General features: G+C 40.5%; 1 protein-coding gene across 3 annotated transcripts in view; it reads right to left on the bottom strand.

Annotated features, from left to right (window-relative positions):
* The window catches only part of LOC133538922 (chromodomain Y-like protein 2), an 87,387-nt gene that overhangs the window by 66,263 nt on the left and 1,338 nt on the right, over nt 1–19,786 (bottom strand). The gene's annotated exons all lie outside the window — the stretch shown is intronic.

The raw sequence follows: 19,786 nt of genomic DNA, 5'->3' as shown, positions 1-19,786 counted from the left end.
AAGACCGCAGTAATAACCCCGTTTGGGCTTTTTGAGTTCCTGCGTATGCCTTTTGGCCTGAAGGGGGCAGCACAAACCTTTCAGAGATTAATGGACTCAGTGTTGCGCGGGCTCAATTTTGTGTTTGTTTATCTTGACGACATTTTGGTGGCGAGTCCTTCAGCTGAGGAGCACCAGTCACACCTAACACAGGTGTTCAAACGTCTTGACGAGCATGGCCTGATCGCAAATCCTTCTAAATGTCAGTTTGGGCTGTCGGAGATTGATTTTTTAGGTCACCGTATTTCGTCGCAGGGTGCGATTCCTTTGCCTTCGAAGGTGCAGGTGGTGGCGGATTTTCCTCGTCCCTCCACTGTCAAAGCTCTACAGGAGTTTTTGGGCATTATTAATTTTTATAATCGGTTCCTTCTGCGCGCTGCCCACCTCCTGCAGCCTCTTTATGGTGCCCTACGTAACAAAAAGGCTAACGATTCCCTCGAATAAACTCCTCAGCAGGTCCAAGCTTTTCAGAGGGCTAAATCCGTGCTCGCAGGGACTGCTCTTATCGCCTACCCTGTTTCCACGGCGCCCGTGGCTTTGACGACGGATGCATCTGATGTCGCCGTGGGTGCTGTGGTTGAGCAGCGGGTGGCGAATGTGTGGCAGCCCCTTGTGTTCTTCAGTCGCAAACTGCGAGATAACGAGTGGAAGTACAGTATATTTGATCGAGAATTTTTAGCACTCGCAACACTCCATTTTCGTTTTCTGTTGGAGGGTCGATCCTTCACGGCTTTTGTTCACCACAAACCCCTGACGTTTGCCATGTCAAAGGTCACGGAGCTTTGGTCAGCCTGTCAGCAGCGTCACTCGTCGTCCATCTCTGAGTTCACAACGGACATTCAGCATGTGGCCGGTAAGGCCAACCCTGTGGCTGATTGTCTCTCACGCATACTCGTGTACTTCGTGCAGCTCGGTTTAAATTTTTCGGGAATGGCCGCTGACCAGCCCAACAACCTCGGCATCCGCGCACTCAAAGCTGAGGGTACGGCGCTTGTGCTCAAGGAGGTGGTGGTGCAGAATGGCGGTCCCGCCCTCCTTTGTGATGTGTCCACTGGCCGCCCTCGGCCTGTTGTCCCGGTAGACTGGCGCCGCCGGGTTTTTGACTCAATACACTCCCTGTCGCACCCTGGCTTTCGGGCTTCCGGCAAGTTGGTTGGTGCCAAGTTTGTTTGGGCTGGCCTTAGGAAGGATGGGAGGGAGTGGGCAGCCGCATGCGTGGCATGTCGTGGGCAGCCACATGCGTGGCATGTCAGCGCGCCAAAGCACACTAAGGCGGCCCTCAAACCATTTCCAATTCCGGTCAGGCCTTTTGACCACGTGCATGTAGATCTAGTTGGCCCCCTACCTCCGTCGCAGGGTTATACACACTTGCTAACTATGGTAAATCGTACCAGCAGATGGCCGGAAGTGGTTCCTCTTTCCTCCACTGCCTCGGTAGACGTTGCCCGTGTGTTTCTGTCAGCCTGGGTTGCGCGTTTTGGCACACCATCCGATATCACCTCGGAAAGGGGATCCCAATTTATGTCGGAGCTTTGGTCAGCGTTGGCGCAGTCCTTGAGTGTGCAGGTGCACAGTACTACAGCCTACCGTCCCCAAGCTAAGGGCTTATATGAACGTTCTTATCGGTCGCTTAAGGTGGCTGTGCGTGCAGCGCTCGTGGATAGCAACTGGGTTAACTGTTTGCCTTGGGTTATGCTTGGGTTGCGCTCGGCCCCTAAAGAGGATCTTGCTGCGGCCCCCGCTGAATTGGTGTTCGGTCAACCACTCCGCGTTCCAGGATAATTTTTACCTCAGGGTTGTGCCACGCGATCGTTTACCTTTTTGCCGAAGGGGTCCTTGGCTCCTGGCCCGGTCCACCACTGTTTCTCTAAGTCGTTTGTGCCATCGGAGCTTAAAAATGCCCATTTTGTCTTTGTGCGTCAAGACGCCCAACGTTCGCCCCTCCAACCCCCTTACGATGGCCCATTCAGGGTTCTGGAACACGGTCTTAAAGACTTTGTGCTGGATATGGGCGGGCGCAGGAAGTACGTTTCGTTAGACAGGCTTAAACCGGGGCATTGTGTTTCAGGTGAGGAAATACTGCCTGGTCAAGTCCCCCGCCGAGGTCGCCCTCCAAAATATGTTAGGGTTGAATGTCCTTCGCCTCCACCGGGCCATGATATTGGTTCTTCCCCACAAGGTACACCTGCTCCCCCGTGGGATGGACATTGTACCTGTTACGGCAGGCGAGTGAGGCCCCCTGTTATGTTTTCCCCATAACTATAAAGTGCATATTGTGTTGTGTTTGATTCATTCTTATGTTGGCAGTCTATGAATAAAGACAAGAAAGAAACAACGCTGTGTTTCTTGCATTTGCTACAAGCTGCAATATTTGCTAATCGCTGTATCACTGCATGTGCTTTCTGCTGTGCTACGTATCTTTAAGACCATGTTGTCGTTTCTATTCTGGACTGTATGGACTGCAATAGTGTTGTCCCGATACCAACATTTTGGTACTGGCACCAAAAAATATTTTGGTACTTTTCTTAATAAAAAGGGGCCACAAATAATGTCATTATTGGCTTTATTTTTAACAAAAAATCTTACAGTACAATAAACATATGTTTCTTATTGCAAGTTTGTCCTTATATAAAATAGTGAACGTACAAGACAACTTGTCTTTTAGTAGTAAGTAATCAAACAAAGGCTCCTAATTTAGCTGCTGACATATGCAGTAACATATTGTGTCATTTATCATTCTATTATTTTGTCCAAATTATTAAGGAGAAGTGGAAGAAAATTATTTATTAATCTACTTGTTCATTTACTGTTAATATCTTGTTATTTTCTTTTCTTTACAACATGTTCTATCTACAATTCTGTTAAAATGTAATAATCACTTATTCTTCTGTTGTTAGCTACTTTACATTAGTCTTGGATGATACCACAAATTTGGGTATCAATCCGATACCAAGTAGTTACAGGATCAGACATCATATTCAAAGTCCTCATGTGTCCAGGGACAAATTTCCTGAGTTTATAAACATAATATAAATAAATAAAAAACAAAAGAGATTTTGTGTTGCTAAAACATACCAATTTAATCATAGTGGTATCGACTATATACGCTTCTGTACTTGGTATCATTACATTGGATGTTAGGTGTAGAGCCACCAATGGCATTTGTTTATATTGTAGCGTCCCGGAAGAGTCGTTGCTGCAGGGAATTCTGTGAATTTGTTCTGTAGTGTTTATGTTGTGTTGCAGTGCAAATAATCTCCTAAAATGCGTTTGTCATTATTGTTTATTGTCGTTTCAGTATATGGCACATTTTCATGACAGTGTTGGCGTTGTTCATACGGCCACTCTGAGTGTGACATGTATGGCTGTTGACTAAGTATGCTCATCATTTACTTGTGTGTAGTGTGATCAAAGTTAATGGTAAATGATCAGAAACAATGAAATCTTGTGTGGGCTTTGTCAATTGACTGAACTTTTTTAACATATCCATTGTCATGACTCTGATGTGCTGCAGTGTGTAGTGAAGCATGTATAACTACCTATTTACTGTTTCAATTGGTTTTACCCTTTGAATAAAAACAAAAAATAAATAAAACCAATATAAAAATAAATATGATTAAAAACGATTTTAGTCATTGGTGTAGCTAAGGATAATATTTCAGTATTGTTTTTAATAGTGTTGTGCAGTACATTGGAAATATTTTTGTTGTTTAAATGTGCTATATAAATAAAGTGGATTGGATTAGATTGGATTTCAAACAATTGGGAAAGTTTGTGTCATGGTGGTCCATCCATCCATCCATTTTCTACCGCTTATTCCCTTTCGGGGTCACGGGGGGCGTGTCCTCAAACAAAAATCATACTAAAACAAAAAAAATATCCTCCCCCCATCTTTTTCCATTTTCAATCCTTTTTAAAAAATGGTCCAGGGAGCCACTAGGGCGGCCCTAAAGAGCCGCGAGTTGCTGACCCCCGCCTTAGAGCCAATCCTTTGTCCTGAAGTTACGGATCTGACTTGTCGACTTTCCTTACCCGCCTTGTTCTAACATGCCGGAGGCTGTTCACCTTGGAGACCTGCTGAGGATGAGTATACGGCAGTAGGGATTGCTCAAAGACTGCAAGAAAATCTCAGATTCCCTTAAAATATAAAAATGTGGTCAAATATGCACATTTGTGTTTACATTTAACTGATTAATTATGCGCTAGAATGAGTTCACCTTTTTTTCAGTATCAGCTTCTTTCACGACAAATGATGTGCTTTCTTCTCATTGATTGTGGTAGCGTCACTGTGCAATAAACAGTGTTGAAGTCGAGCATCCATTGCCTTCAACGGGGAAGAATAGAGTGGGTTGTTCCACTGCAGCAAAACTAGACAGCAATTGGATAGTTGCTCTGCTTTGTCCCGCCCACGGATACCAAGTGTTTCTGGAAATTAAGTAAAAGGAGGCTCACCCTGGGCTGGCCTGAATGCCGGTCTTCCGCATGAATCCCGGCTGAATCCCTAATTGATTGAATTCAGTGAATCAGCAATCTTAGAGTATAAACAGCATTTTGCTGTTCCTGTTGATATGGAGAGTTTTTACAATGCTTTGAATGTAATTTTCTTTGTCAAATCTAGCATCTTTTATCTGTAATTGTAAACTGCACTCATGTTTAGAAAGTAACTGAAAATGAGATTCCTCCACCCGAAAGACCAACAGCCACTACTGTTATATGGCCTGTCAATGTAATGTAAATGTAAGTGTAAATGGGTTATACTTGTATAGCGCTTTTCACCCTTTAAGGTACTCAAAGCGCTTTGACACTATTTCCACCTTCACCCATTCACACACTGATGGCGGGAGCTGCCATGCACGGCCCTAACCACAACCCATCAGGAGCAAGGGTGTCTTGCTCAGTGTCTTGCTCACGGACACACCCGAGATGGGTGGGGATCGAACCAGGAACCCTCAAGGTTGCTAGCACAGCCACTCTCCCAACCGCGCCACGCAGTCCCCTGTGTTACATTGTACATTGTAACAATTGTAAAAATAGAGCAAAACAATACAAGTAACATATGTTAATACTGTTTACTAATAACAGATTAAATTTTAAATGTACAATTTTTTAGCCTTTTTCTCAAGAAAATATATGCATTATTGACGATTGTGCAAATTATATGATGAGTTGGACTGAACAACTTTATCAACCATCAAACCTAAAAGTAACAACAAACAAACAACCTTCATAACTTACTGCTCAGTAAGTAAGTAAAATTAACATGGCGATGTCTGGAATCCAGACCTTTTTAAACTAACACTGCAAAACGGACACTACCTTTGCATTGACAGTTGGATAGTAAATAGATAGTATTGGATAACACAAATGTCAGAATATATTACAGCTGAATTTATCACAAACAATGTAACATCGGCTGGTACCCCGCCAGCTTATAAGCGCAAAGTCTGAGTGAGCGCATCTGTGAATAAATCAGGAAATTTTCTGGAGAATTCACAACGAGTGCCTTTTGATGAAGATACTATTCTGCAATTAGCCCAATGCAAGGGTGTGTCATATTTGGCACTTCACTATTCAATTATGATTCAGGCTCTTATATTTAGATTATTAAATGTTTGTTAATATTATAACGATTATCAATGCATCTTTTTACCCATACAGAGTATCTTTTGAACATGGTACAGCGCCTTGCAAAAGTATTTTACCTATTTTATTACATTACAACCTGTAATTTAAATGTTTTTAATCTAAATTTTATGTGATGGATCTGTAAAAAAATGTGTGAAGTGAAATGAGAAAAAATATATGAAAAAATAATTTAAGAAAACTAAAACATTTTAATTCGCATGTGCTTACAGTATATATTCACCTCATTTGCTAGGAAGCTCCTCATAATGTCCTGGTAAAAAATATTACCTGCAGAAGTTACATAATTACTTATAAAGACATCTTTAATGATCCTCTGAGCACCATCAAATCCATAATCTTCAAATGGAAGTAACATGGTACTGCAACATATCTGCCAAGAGAGGGCCGCCCACCAAAACTCACAGACCGGGTATGGAGGGCATTATTCAGAGAAGCAACAGAGAGACCAAAAGTGGCCCTGAAGGAGTTCCACAGCAAATACTGGGGGTCTGTGCATAGGTCTTCAATAAGCCGTACAATCTATAGAGCTGGGCTTTATGGAAGAGTGACCGGAAAAAAAAGCCATCACTTAGTGTTAAAAATAATAAGGTATGTCTTGAGTTTGCCACATACATTTTGGCAAAATGCCACATGCCTTTTGGGAAACTCAGGACATGCCTTCTAAGATTAAACATTAGGGCTGTAATAATTATATATTAATTTATATTTATTAGATTTAATTATATCGATCCGTGCTTGGCAAGTTTGCCGTTCGGAAGATTGGTAACGATTCACCATTGTTGAAAAGGAAATCGTTCGATATTATCAACACTATGAAAAGGAAAACATTGGATTTAAGAACGGCGGACTTCATATTTAGTTTAACACTTCTAATGAAAAGGACATTAAACGTTATTCAAGTCTGTCTGCCCGTCTGTGGCATCATCACCATCACTCGCCAAAACCAGAATGGCAGACAGTTATGGTGACTGAGAAAGGTCACAACAAATGCAAACACGATAAGACAATATTATGAATTAGAGCAGTGGTTCTCAACCTTTTTTCAGTGATGTACCCCCTGTGAACATTTTTTTAATTCAAGTACCCCCTAATCAGAGCAAAGCATTTTTGGTTGAAAAAAAGAGATAAAGAAGTAAAATACAGCACTATGTCATCAGTTTCTGTTTTATTAAATTGTATAACAGTGCAAAATATTGCTCATTTGTAGAGTTCTTTCTTGAACTATTTGGAAAAAAAAGATATAAAAATAACTAAAAACTTGTTGAAAAATAAACAAGTGATTCAATTATAAATAAAGATTTCTAAACGTAGAAGTAATCATCAACTTAAAGTGCCCTCTTTGGGGATTGTAATAGAGATCCATCTGGATTCATCAACTTAATTCTGAACATTTCTTCACAAAAAAAGAAATCTTTAACATCAATATTTATGGAACATGTCCACAAAAAGTCTAGCTGTCAACACTGAATATTGCATTGCTGCATTTCTTTTCACAGTTTATGAACTTACATTCATATTTCGTTGAAGTATTATTCAATAAATATATTTATAAAGGATTTTTGAATTGTTGCTATTTTTAGAATATTTAAAAAAAAAAATCTCACGTAGCCCTTGGCATACCGTCAGGTACCCCCAGGGGTACGCGTACCCCCATTTGAGAACCATTGAACAACTTTTAGCTACAGCTCAACTGCAAAAGCCACCACACAATAATATAAAACCACAACCCAAATTTAAAGGATTCAAATTATGATTTTTTTTTCTACATTTAGAATACTTCCTTGTGGTCTACATAGAGTGTTGCCAACTTCCTGCAAAAAAAAGTAAAGGACACCTTGCAGGGCTGCTTGACTTAATATATTTGAGCAGTTTTTGTGTGTAAGGGGCTTTACAATAACCACAAAAATCGAATAGAAGCAACTGGACTATTTATACCTGCTATTCTCAAACCGTGGTACACTGGCTCTATCTAGTGGTACATCAAAGAACCACTTGATTAAAGTACAGTGTTTCCTTTTCCTATATTCAAACACAATGTTACTGTTCAAATTGTGTGTAATGTTACAGTGGTTAAAAATATTAAATATACCTGTTAAATCAAACATTTGTCTTGTTTTTAATTAATACGTGGGCCTACTACGCCATTGTATTTTAATATTAGTCATTATGGTGGTTTTTTTCTGAAGTGAAAACCACTGATTTATACTATTTGAAAGACATGCACCTGGGTATAGATTGTTTGGCAACACTAAATTGGCCCTAGTGTGTGAATTTGAGTGTGAATTTTGTCCATCTAATAGGCTTCAGCACCCCCCGGACCCCAAAAGGGACAAGCGGTAGAACATGGATGGATGGACTCCAACCAGAATATAATTAGATGCTCAGGTTTTGGATTAATATGAATACGTAGGAAACAAATTGGTTAGTGGGTTGTTCGAAATTGTTTATTCCGAACAATTTCAATACGATACATCAAATATTATCACATCGGTCACCGTCCTAGGAGAGCAGTGACGGGTGCTGCTGCTTGAGCAGAAGAGAGACCTTCACAGTGAGGGAATTGCATCGGTTTGCGCATGCGCAAATCATTTACCATTTCAACTTTTATGGTGCGTTCCATTAGTAGTGGGAAGTCTAAATTTCTGATTTCCTAACCGGAGGATTCAACTTGAATTTATTTACTGTCACACCTGAATAAATCACTGTATTTAATTTGCTTACTGTACACAGCCTCAGTCACATAATCACCTCGTCTGTGTGTGAGTGTCTCTGTGACAAAAGTTGAACATTTAGCTAGCCAGCACATCGTGTCAGTCCGTGCAGAAAGCAGACCCACACGCACAGTTTTTTTTTCTAAAAAGTTACTGAATCGATTTAATCGATTTTATTTTTATTTTAATCTTCTATTTTTTTTTTTCTCCCCCCCCCCCCCCCCCTTGTTTACCTGTATCTCATCTTTTTTGTAAGGGGCGCTGGAACCCGGCAGACCCGTCAGCGATCCTGTTCTGTCTCCCTGTAATGTTTGTCTAAACTTGAATGGGATTGTGCTGAAAATGTTAATTTTCCTGAAGGAACTCTCCTGACGGAATAAATAAAGTACTATCTAATCTAATCTAAACTCACTGAATCATTTAGGATTGTATCATTCTTAAAAAAAACAATATTGTCCTTAAATAGTATCAAAAACCACAAATTCTGAATCGAATCGAATCATTTTTAAATTATTTGATTCAAACATACAATCTATTGAAGTTAAAATTTTAAGAATTAATCACTGATACAGTTCCATACATCGAGTCTATGAGATTAGTAAAAATGCATCTAGTTAATCAATAATCAATAATATACCTGTACGCTGCATTTAAACACATCATTACAAAATACTCGTTTATTTTGAGCTAGTTAGATAGTTTTGGGGCAGCAGGGTAGACAAGGGGTTAGTGCATGTGACTCACAATACGAAGGTCCTGAGTTTAATTTCGGGCTCGGGATCTTTCTGTTTGGAGTTTGCATGTTCTCCCCGTGACTGCGTACGTTCCCTCCAGGTACTCTGGTTTCCTCCCACCTCCAAAAGATATGCACCTAAGGATAGGTTGATTGGCAACACTAAAATTGGCCCTAGTGTGTGAATGTGAGTGTGAATGTTGTCTGTCTATCTGTGTTGGCCCTGCGGTGAGGTGGCTACTTGTCCAGGGTGTACCCCGCCTTCCGCCTGAATGTAGCTGAGATAGGCTGCAGCATACCCCGCGACCCAGAAAGGGACAAGCGGTAGAAAATGAATGGATGGATAGATAGTTTTTTAGCACTTTGCCTGTCGTTGCATTGAAATGGACACACAATTAGCAGTTATTTTTATTTTTGTAACAGCCAAATGAGCAGCATAGTTAAACTATAAATAGATATTTATGAATGATTTAGTCATCTTTGTTGTTGGTAACCACATGTCTAAAATATCTCAAGCTGAATTTCAAGGACATCGCTAAAGTAGAGTGACTGAGTTTGTGTACGCCTTATGATACAATTAGTCGACTAATTGTTAAGATAGTCCTCGACTAGTCGACTATCAAAATAATTGTTGTTGCAGCCCTAGCATAATGGACATGGAAATGGTATTACAAAATGCCATCTATACATCCATTTCCTTCTGCTTGTCCCTTTTGGGATCGCAGGGGCTCACTGGAGCCTATCTCAGCTGCATTTGGGCGGAATGTAATAAGGAAAATAATAAGATTACACTTTTCAATGCATTGCATTGACAGTTTTAAACTGTAAAAACATTGTCTTATTACCATTATGCCCGATTGTAATTTTGTTACCATACAAACATATTAAACAGCTACCCCAAATGGTTTGTGTTCAACAGTTTCCACTGCATGTAATAATTCATATAATGTTAGTAGGTGCTATATACTTTATTATGTGTGATTCTCAAAAAAAATAATGTTTGTTCATTCTCATTCAAACATGACTCTGCAGTGCAACAGTACAAACAAATGTGAAACAAACTACTTGTGACTCATGGCATTCAATGCATTTTTCTGATGCATCAGGATGTGTGTCACTGCTACGGCCAGATAAACCTTATCTACTTGAACTGGATCTAGAAGTTTGTTGTTAACACGCATGGCATGTTGAAAGGGCGTCATTTAAAAATACTTAAGCATGACTAATAGTAGTTTGCTTTTGTGTATCATGCTTAGTCCCCACCTTGACAAGGAACAGATGACATAATATACAGAACGGCCACAAATGGCATGCATACAACATTTCTACACGCATCTCAAGGCGTTCAATCGTTCGCAACTGGACTGTTTGGTTTGTCTTGGAAGAAGTTTCGCCGCTCATCCGAGTAGGCTTCTTCAGTTCGTGCTTATGGACTTAGATTGGTCAGATCTAGTCCAACGTTTGGTGCCGACGCATGGCCCAGCATAAACGGCCAAACTCTACAGGCCAAGACTCGGCTTGCGGCTCAGGGAGAAACAGCACAACTTTCAAAACAAAAATGTACAGATTCTGGACAGGGAGGACGAATGGTACGAAAGCAGAGTGAGGGAAGCCATATATGGACACAATTAAATTAGGGTGATGTTCGGCAGGGCCAAATTAAAAGCTTTGGCGGGCCGGTTATGGCCTGCAGTAAAGTAATGGCTGTTGCCCCAAAAAGAGCATCTTCTTTAAGCATACAGCTGCTGAGGTGCCTCTAACTACCTCGCTTGGGTTCAAGATTAGTCTCAATATATTTTTTATATTGATGTAAAATTCATTTCAGTAAAGATTAAGTTTTGAGCCAGACTTAAAGGCCTACTGAAATTTGATTTTCTTATTTAAACGGGGATAGCAGGTCCATTCTATGTGTCATACTTGATCATTTTGCGATATTGTCATATTTTTGCTGAAAGGATTTAGTAGAGAACATCGACGATAAAGTTTGCAACTTTTGGTCGCGAATAAAAAAGCCTTGCCTTTACCGGAAGTAGCAGACGATGTGCGTGTGACGTCACTGGTTGTAGGGCTCCTCACATCCTCACATTGTTTATAATGTGAGCCTCCTGCAGCAAGAGCTATTCGGACCGAGAAAGCGACAATTTCCCCATTAATTTGAGCGAGGATGAAAGATGTGTGGATAAGGAAAGTTAGAGTGAAGCAAAAAAAAAAAAAAATAGCGACGGCTCCAGGCGGCGGCAGTGGGACCGTTTCAGATGAAATTAGACACATTTACTAGGATAATTCTGGAAGATCCCTTATCTGCTTATTGTTTTAATAGTGTTTTAGTGAGATTGTAAACACATACCTGAAAGTCGGATGGCTGCGGTGAACGCCAGTGTCTCTCAGAGAAGCCGATGGAGGAGCCAAGATCACAGCTGCCTTTTTGAGCTGCAAGAGGAAGTCCCATAATCCACCGAAGTCTCCGGTAAGAGCCGACTCAATATCACAATTTTCCCATCCAAAAACTTGCTGGTTGACGTAGAAAACATGTTCGCTTGACCACACTGTGTTAAAGCTTCACAACAAACAAAGAAACACAGGCTGTGTCTCGGTTGCTAAAGGCAGCTGCAATCCACCGCTTTCCACCAACAGCATTATTCTTTATAGTCTCCATTATTAATTGAACAAATTGCAAAAAATTCAGCAACACAGATATCCAAATTACTGTGTAATTATGCGATGAAAAGAGACGACTTTTAGCCGCAAGTGGTGCTGGGCTAATATGTCCCCTACAACCCGAGACGTCACGCGCTCGCATCATCATTCCGCGACGTTTTCAACAAGAAACTCCGCGGGAAATTTAAAATTGTAATTTAGTAAACTAAACCAGTCGTATTGGCATGTGTTGTAATGTTAATATTCATCATTGATATATAAACTATCAGACTGCGTGGTCGGTAGTAGTGGGTTTCAGTAGGCCTTTAAGATTGTATTTCTGAAAAAAATACAATCAAATCAATACAATCTAAAACGGGACGTCATATTTGGGGACTACAGTCTTTGTATGTGCAAACCAAAATGTGCTGGTAAACAACTTCTTGCACTTCTCTTCCTGTCATTTACACATAGACTATTGACCAGGAAAGATGCACAAGAGAGACCGACTGGAAAAAAGTGTCTCAAAGTTTTATTTTGCAACGCCATTTTACCAAACATTGCATTTTATGTGATGAAATTCAATTCTTCCAAACCAGAGCACTGTCTGGTTGGTTGAATATGTAGGTTATTTATATTTGATGCACCTGTTTTACCAACTTATATTTCACCAAAAACTTCTAAAATATACTTTTGTCACACACACAGACGGACGGACCGCATTTTGGGGAGGTTACACTTATAACCACAGTGACAAATAAATCAACTGACTTAGAGTGCAATATGTTCTGTAAATATGCCATTCAGTGCAAAATGTACAGTGGCACCTCAACTTATGAAAGCTTGTAACTTGTAATTCAAAGCAGCACCCCCCGTCCATCCATCCATTTGCTTGTCTCTTTCAGGGTTGCGGAGGTTCTGGAGCCTATCCCATTAAAATTAATTGAAATCAATTTAATCCGTGCTTGCGCCTCCCCAAACACAACACTTTTAAAATGAAACATGCCTTTTAATGCAAAAAAAAAAATACTTTTTAGATGGTGAATCATATTTGAAAATATATACTACAGTTGTGTTATATAATAAGGTCATAATAATGTACAGCCTTTACTAGGGATGAATACAGAATTCAGTACTTTTATAGGCATCAACAGAATTCTATTGGTACTGCTGGGTACCGATTAACATACAATTAAATGGCGCCAAACTTTGCTACCTTTGTTGCACGGGACATCACGTCCGGTTGCAGACTAAACACCGGCTCAAGGAAACAATCACTCAAGCAGATTCAGCCAAAGTCCACTGAAAACACTTGGACATAAAGTAACCTTGGACTTAAAATGTGCTGGCTTGACGCTAATTTACATTGGGTTTAACAAAGACAGGCTACTTTTGCGATTTTACATGGCAATTTCAACACCTCCAAACTTGGTAATGAAACCTAGCCTAAGATAAATGTTAAAATCATCAGCCGGTGTGTGAAGAAGCACAATACTTACAATATAAACACCTTGTGGGTAGTAACAACACATTTAGCTTCATGGCAAAAGCTACTTCCTAGTTGTACAACACACCATAAACAGCCTATTGCTTGTATTCCGACAAGTGATCTTTTTCCGCAAGTGAAAACCAGTGGTGGGTAACCAAGCTAAGATGGCTGTTGTACAGCAAGCAGCGCGCACACTATGACAGAGGTGTGGACTCGAGTCACATGACTTGGAATCGAGTCAGACTCGAGTCATGAATCTGATGACTTTAGACTTGACTTGACAAAATGTGAAGAGACCTGCAACTCGACTTAAGAGTTTAACATCAATGACTTGTGACTTCACTTGGACTTGAGGCTTTTGACTTGACAAGACTTGCTACTTTCCCCAAAACCCAAAGATTAGTAAGTTATTCAGGAGCGCTCCGTACCTTTCATCATGTACGTGTGTGTCTGTCAGCGTGTGTGCTGCCTGTCAGTACAACATCCAATCAAATTAGATCCACGTTGTTTTCTTCCCGAGCTGTCAAACAACGCGGCAGTGAGGAAAAATGACGCCAAAGATAGTTTCGTTCGGGTATTAAAACTACGAGTTGGTCAACAAAAAACAAATTGCAGTATTCAAAATATGCGGTTCGAAGATTACAGACAGAGGCGCAACAACTTCCAACATTGTTCGACATTTGAAGTTGCACAAAGAACAGTAAGCTTTGAAAGTCAGCGAGCGTTTATTGGCTAATCAGTGAGGATGTAAACTCACTGCTCATGTTATAACCATAGACATCTTATAAGTAAAAGCAGCATTGACCGCTACTACCTACTGGCGCTGACGAGACGTGGGGCCGTCATCTTGGAGTGGTGATCCGCTCCATCCATCCATCCATTTTCTACCGCTTATTCCCTTTCGGGGTCGCGGGGGGCGCTGGCGCCTATCTCAGCTACAATCGGGCGGAAGGCGGGGTACACCCTGGACAAGTCACCACCTCATCACAGGGCCAACACAGATAGACGGACAACATTCAGACTCATCCGCTCCACTCAGTGCAATTCATTTGGCAGGAGCAGTGAACTGTCAGCGAATTTAATTCATCTTACCTCACTGGATACCACTGATTTTTCACACATTTTTTTTTGTCATACGTGTAGCTATGATATAGGGCACATGTTTTCGCGTGTTTTATTATTCATAATTAGCTTAACAGTAATAGAATATTCTTATATGCTATAAGTGACCAGACGTCCGAGATCAAAACTGGGAAATAATCCCAGAGAAAATACTTGTTTATTTTGAGCTAGTTAGATAGTTTTGGGGCAGCAGGGTGGACCAGGGGTTAGTGCATGTGACTCACAATTGAAAGGTCCTGAGTTTAATTTCGGGCTCAGGATCTTTCTGTGTGGAGTTTGCATGTTCTCCCCGTGACTGCGTGGGTTCCCCCAGGTACTCCGGCTTCCTCCCACCTCCGTAGACATGCACCTGGGGATAGGTTGATTGGCAACACTAAATTGGCCCTAGTGTGTGAATGTGAGTGTGAATGTTGTCTGTCTATCTATGTTGGCCCTGCGATGAGGTGCCGATTTGTCCAGGGTGTACCCGCCTTCCGCCCGAATGCAGCTGACATAGGCTCCAGCAACCCTTCGTAACCCTGAACGGGACAAGTGGTAGAAAATGGATGGATTGATAAATGTTTGTTGTTAGACGTGTGTTGTTGCACTCCGCAAACTCGCTGCGGCTTCTTGTGACGCTGACTGACAATACTGCAACAAGGCTGATTCACTGGTGGGACATATTTTTAATGGTTTGTTTCTCTGTATTGGTCTTTTCCTTCCTCTCCTGTGCAGTAACGTTCATAGCTCTAAAGGTTGGTAGCGGGTATGGATATGTGAGTGGCGGTCAAACGCTCACTTCAAATGTCTAGTCAAAACTTATGTTTGTTTCTTGTGTAAATAAAGCAGGAGCAACACAGCGTGATAATACAGTAAATTACGTCTTTATTGCTAATAACAGATTTTTTTCTTGTGTCTATTAAGCAAGAACAGCGACTTATCACCATATAACTTAAATGTTCAAACGGCACGATCCTATTAAAAATACTACTTCAACTGATGTTGAAAAATCTCGTAACTCAAAGTATGCTTGCAACTTAAAACATAAATAAAAGCAGAGAGTCAGCTCATTCCCAAATCACTTGTAAGTTAAAGGGGGTCATATGATTTTTTTCCTACATTTTAAACACTTCCTTGTGGTCTATACAACATGTAATTTTACAGACCATCTTAAAGCTGCTTTCTGCTTGTCTCTTCAGAATGCACTGTTTTATGGGCGGTCTGGTCTTATTTACGTGCTCAAGCCCTCCTCATGGCTTAGCCCCTTTTGACTGCGTCTCTACGCTGTCAGCCATGTTGTAGTTTTTCCATCCACCCATTTTCTACCGCTTATTCCCTTTTGGGCCGCGGGGGGCGCTGGCGCCTATCTCAGCTACAATCGGCCGGAAGGCGGGGTACTTCTATATTGAATCTGACAGATATAAGTTAGAACTATATGCAACTTTGAATTAGAAATGGCAACAGCTGAGGATTTTAAAATGTACCTGTATACGTATGTGAATGCAGTGCACTTGGAGTCCCAACCGTAAAATCTACATCGAGTTAAATGAAGGACAGGAAGAAGCCAACGTACTTGTTGTTAAAGACACCAAGGACGTGGAAAAATACTGAAGATGACATCATCTTGAGTACCAGGAAATAAAAGACAACTCATAAAGATTTGATCCAGCTAAAAGCCAACAACAACTACAAAAATAAAATAGATTCTACAATATAAATGAATACATAAAATTTGTTGACTATCATCACCAATAAGTACAGTATTTTACACCATCTCTTCTTTAAAACGGGACGTGAACACATTGGTATATTACAAATCCCGTTTCCATTAGAATTGGGAAATTGTGTTGGATGTAAATATAAACGGAATACAATGATTTGCAAATCCTTTTCAACCCATATTCAATTGAATGCACTACAAAGACAAGATATTTGATGTTCAAACTCATAAACTTTTTTTTTTTTGCAAATAATAATTAACTTAGAATTTCATGGCTCCAACACGTGCCAAAGTAGTTGGGAAAGAACATGTTCACCACTGTGTTACATCACCTTTCCTTTTAACAACAGTCAATAAACGTTTGGGAACTGAGGAAACTAATTGTTGAAGCTTGGAAAGTGGAATTCTTTACCATATTTGCTAAATGTACACCTTAAGTTGTTCAACAGTCCGGGGTCTTGTTGTCGTATATTACGCTTCATAATACGCCACACATTTTCGATGGGAGACATGTCTGGACTGCAGGCGGGCCAGGAAAGTACCCGCACTCTTTTACTACGAAGCCACGCTGTTGTAACACGTGGCTTAGCATTGTTTTGCTAAAATAAGCAGGGGCGTCCATGATAATGTTGCTTGGATGACAACATATGTTGCTCCAAAACCTGTATGGACCATTCAACATTAATGGTGCCTTCACAGATGTGTAAGTTTCCCGTGCCTTGGGCAGTAATACACCCCCATACCATTACAGATGCTGGCTTTTGAACTTTGCGCCTAGAACAATCCGGATGGTTATTTTCCTCTTTGTTCCGGAGGACACCACGTCCATAGTTTCCAAATATAATTGGAAATGTGGACTTGTCAGACCACAGAACACTTTTCCTATTTGCATCAGTCCATCTTAGATGAGCTCGGGCCCAGCGAAGCCGGTGGCGTTTCTGTGTGTTGTTGATTAATGCCTTTGGCTTTACATAGTAGAGTTTTAACTTGTACTTACAGATGTTGCGATCAACTGTAGTTACTATCAGTAGTTTTATGAAGTGTTCCTGAGCCCATGTGGTGATATCATTTACACACTGATGTCGGTTTTTGATGCTGTACCACCTGAGGGATCAAAGGTCCGTAATATCATCGCTTACGTGCAGTGATTTCTCCAGATTCTCTGAACCTTTTGATGATTTTACTGACCGTAGAGGGTAAAATCCCTAAATTCCTTGCAATAGCTCGTTGAGAAATGTTGTTCTAAAACTGTTCGACAATTTGCTTACAAATTGGTGACCCTCGCCCCATCCTTGTTTGTGAATTACTTAACATTTCATGGAAGCTGCTTTTATACCCACTCATGGCACCCACCTGTTCCCAATTATCCTGCACACCTGTGGGATGTTCCAAATAAGTGTTTGATGAGCATTCCTCAACTTTATCAGTATTTATTGCCACCTTTTCCAACTTCTTTGTCACGTGTTGCTGGCATCAAATTCTAAAGTTAATGATTATTTGCAAAAAAAAAAATGTTTATCAGTTTGAACATCAAATATGTTGTCTTTGTAGCATATTCAACTGAATCATTGTATTCTGTTTATATTTACATCTAACACAATTTCCCAACTCATATGGAAACGGGGTTTGTACTACAAAATACTACTAAAAGAAGTTTGTTCAATAAACTTATACCCAAACATTTCATAAAGCCAAATATAAGATACAATACAAAAAACAAGAGACATAACCAACACTTCTCTTGTTTAAAATAAATCTGCACAGCCGATATTGGCATCTACATCAACTTTATGATTTGCCTGAGAACAGAACAGGACAGGACCGATTTAAACAAAAATAACCCTGCCTACCGCCCGAATGCAGCTGAGATAAGCTCCAGCACCCCCTGCGACCCTGAAAGGGACAAGCAGTAGAAATGTGTGGACGGATGGAATCAACAAAATCTGAATTTTTTTTGGAATCGATTAAATATCGGTACGAATACGAATCCTGATTAATTTGAAAATATATTTTTTGACACTCCTAGTAATTAGCACTGGTAATAGACGTGTATTACTCGTGGCCTGTCAATCAAAAATATATTCAGCATGTATCTAACAACTTGTCAACAATAACATCCATCCATCCATTTTCTACGGCTTGTCCCTTTTGAGGTCGCTGAAGCCTATCTCAGCTGCATTCGGGAAGTAGGCGGGGTACACGGCGGACAAGTTGCCACCTCATCACAAATCTTTGTAAAATAATTTTCATAATGGCCAATCGTTGCAGCCATATTTGGGTTCACACATGGCCAAGCATACTCAGAGTTTGTTTAAACCAGGGGTGTTCAAACATATTTTGGATGAGGGGCCAAAAGGAGAAAAATCTAATCCCAAGTGGGCCGGACTGGTAAAATCATGCCACAATAACTTAAAATTTAAAACAACTTCAGTTTGTTTTCTTTGTTTAGAAATAGAACAACCACATTCTAAAAATGTACATATCATAATGTTGTTGGGTTTTTTTTACCCTCACATGTTGCGGTTATTAGTATTATTTCTTTTTTTGTCGTTATTTATACTGTCTGAATAAATTATGTGATAATTTTCATCGGTCAACTCGTTAATTTTCAATCTATCAAGATAAAAAAAAGTAATATCAAAATCAAATAACAGGATGTTATTTATGTAGTTTGCTCATTTTCCTCGACTGGTGCACTAACTTAAAGGCCTACTGAAATGCCATCCATCCATTTTCTACCGCTTATTCCCTTTCGGGGTCGCGGGGGGCGCTGGCGCCTATCTCAGCTACAATCGGGCGGAAGGCAGGGTACACCCTGGACAAGTCGCCACCTCATCGCAGGGCCCCTACTGAAATGAGATTTTCTTATTTAAACGGGGATAGCAGGTCCATTCTATGTGTCATACTTGATCATTTCGCGATATTGCCATATTTTTGCTGAAAGGATTTAATAGAGAACGTCCAAGATAAAGTTCGCAACTTTTGGTTGCTAACAGAAAAGCCCTGCCTCTACCGAAAGTCGCAGACGATGACGTCACATGTTGATGGCTCCTCACATCTTCACATTGTTTTTGGTGGGAGCCTCCAACAAAAACAGCTATTCGGACCGAGAAAACGACAATTTCCCCATTAATTTGAGCGAGGATGAAAGATATGTGTTCTAGGATATTGATAGCGACGGACTAGAAAAAAAAACAAGTACAAAAAAAACAAAAAAACGTGATTGCATCGGGACGGATTCAGATGTTTTTAGACACATTTACTAGGATAATTCTGGGAAATCCCTTATCTTTCTATTGTGTTGCTAGTGTTTTAGTGAGTTTAACAGTACCTGATAGTTGGAGGTGTGTGTCCACAGGTGTCTAAAATGTCTCAGGGAAGTTGGCGGCAGCTTTATGGACGGCACAAGCTCAGCTAAGAAGCGACTTTTTACCACAATTTTGTCACCGAAACCTGCTGGTTGACATTCGGTTGGGATCCATGTTCGCTGTGATCCATAGTAAAGTTTCACCTCTGTGAATTTTAAACAAGGAATCACCGTGTGTTTGTGTGGCTAAAGGCTAAAGCTTCCCAATTCCATCTTTCTACTTTGACTTGTCCAATATTAATTGAACAAATTGCAAAGGATTCAGCAACACAGATCTCCAAAATACTGTGTAATTATGCGGTTAAAGCAGACAACTTTTAGCTGTGTGTGTGTGCAGCGCTCA

Source organism: Nerophis ophidion, linkage group LG02 (genome assembly GCF_033978795.1).
Source record: "Nerophis ophidion isolate RoL-2023_Sa linkage group LG02, RoL_Noph_v1.0, whole genome shotgun sequence".
NCBI lineage: Eukaryota > Metazoa > Chordata > Actinopteri > Syngnathiformes > Syngnathidae > Nerophis > Nerophis ophidion.
Note: the sequence above shows the minus strand (reverse complement) of the source record. Positions and strands in the feature narration are given on the sequence as shown.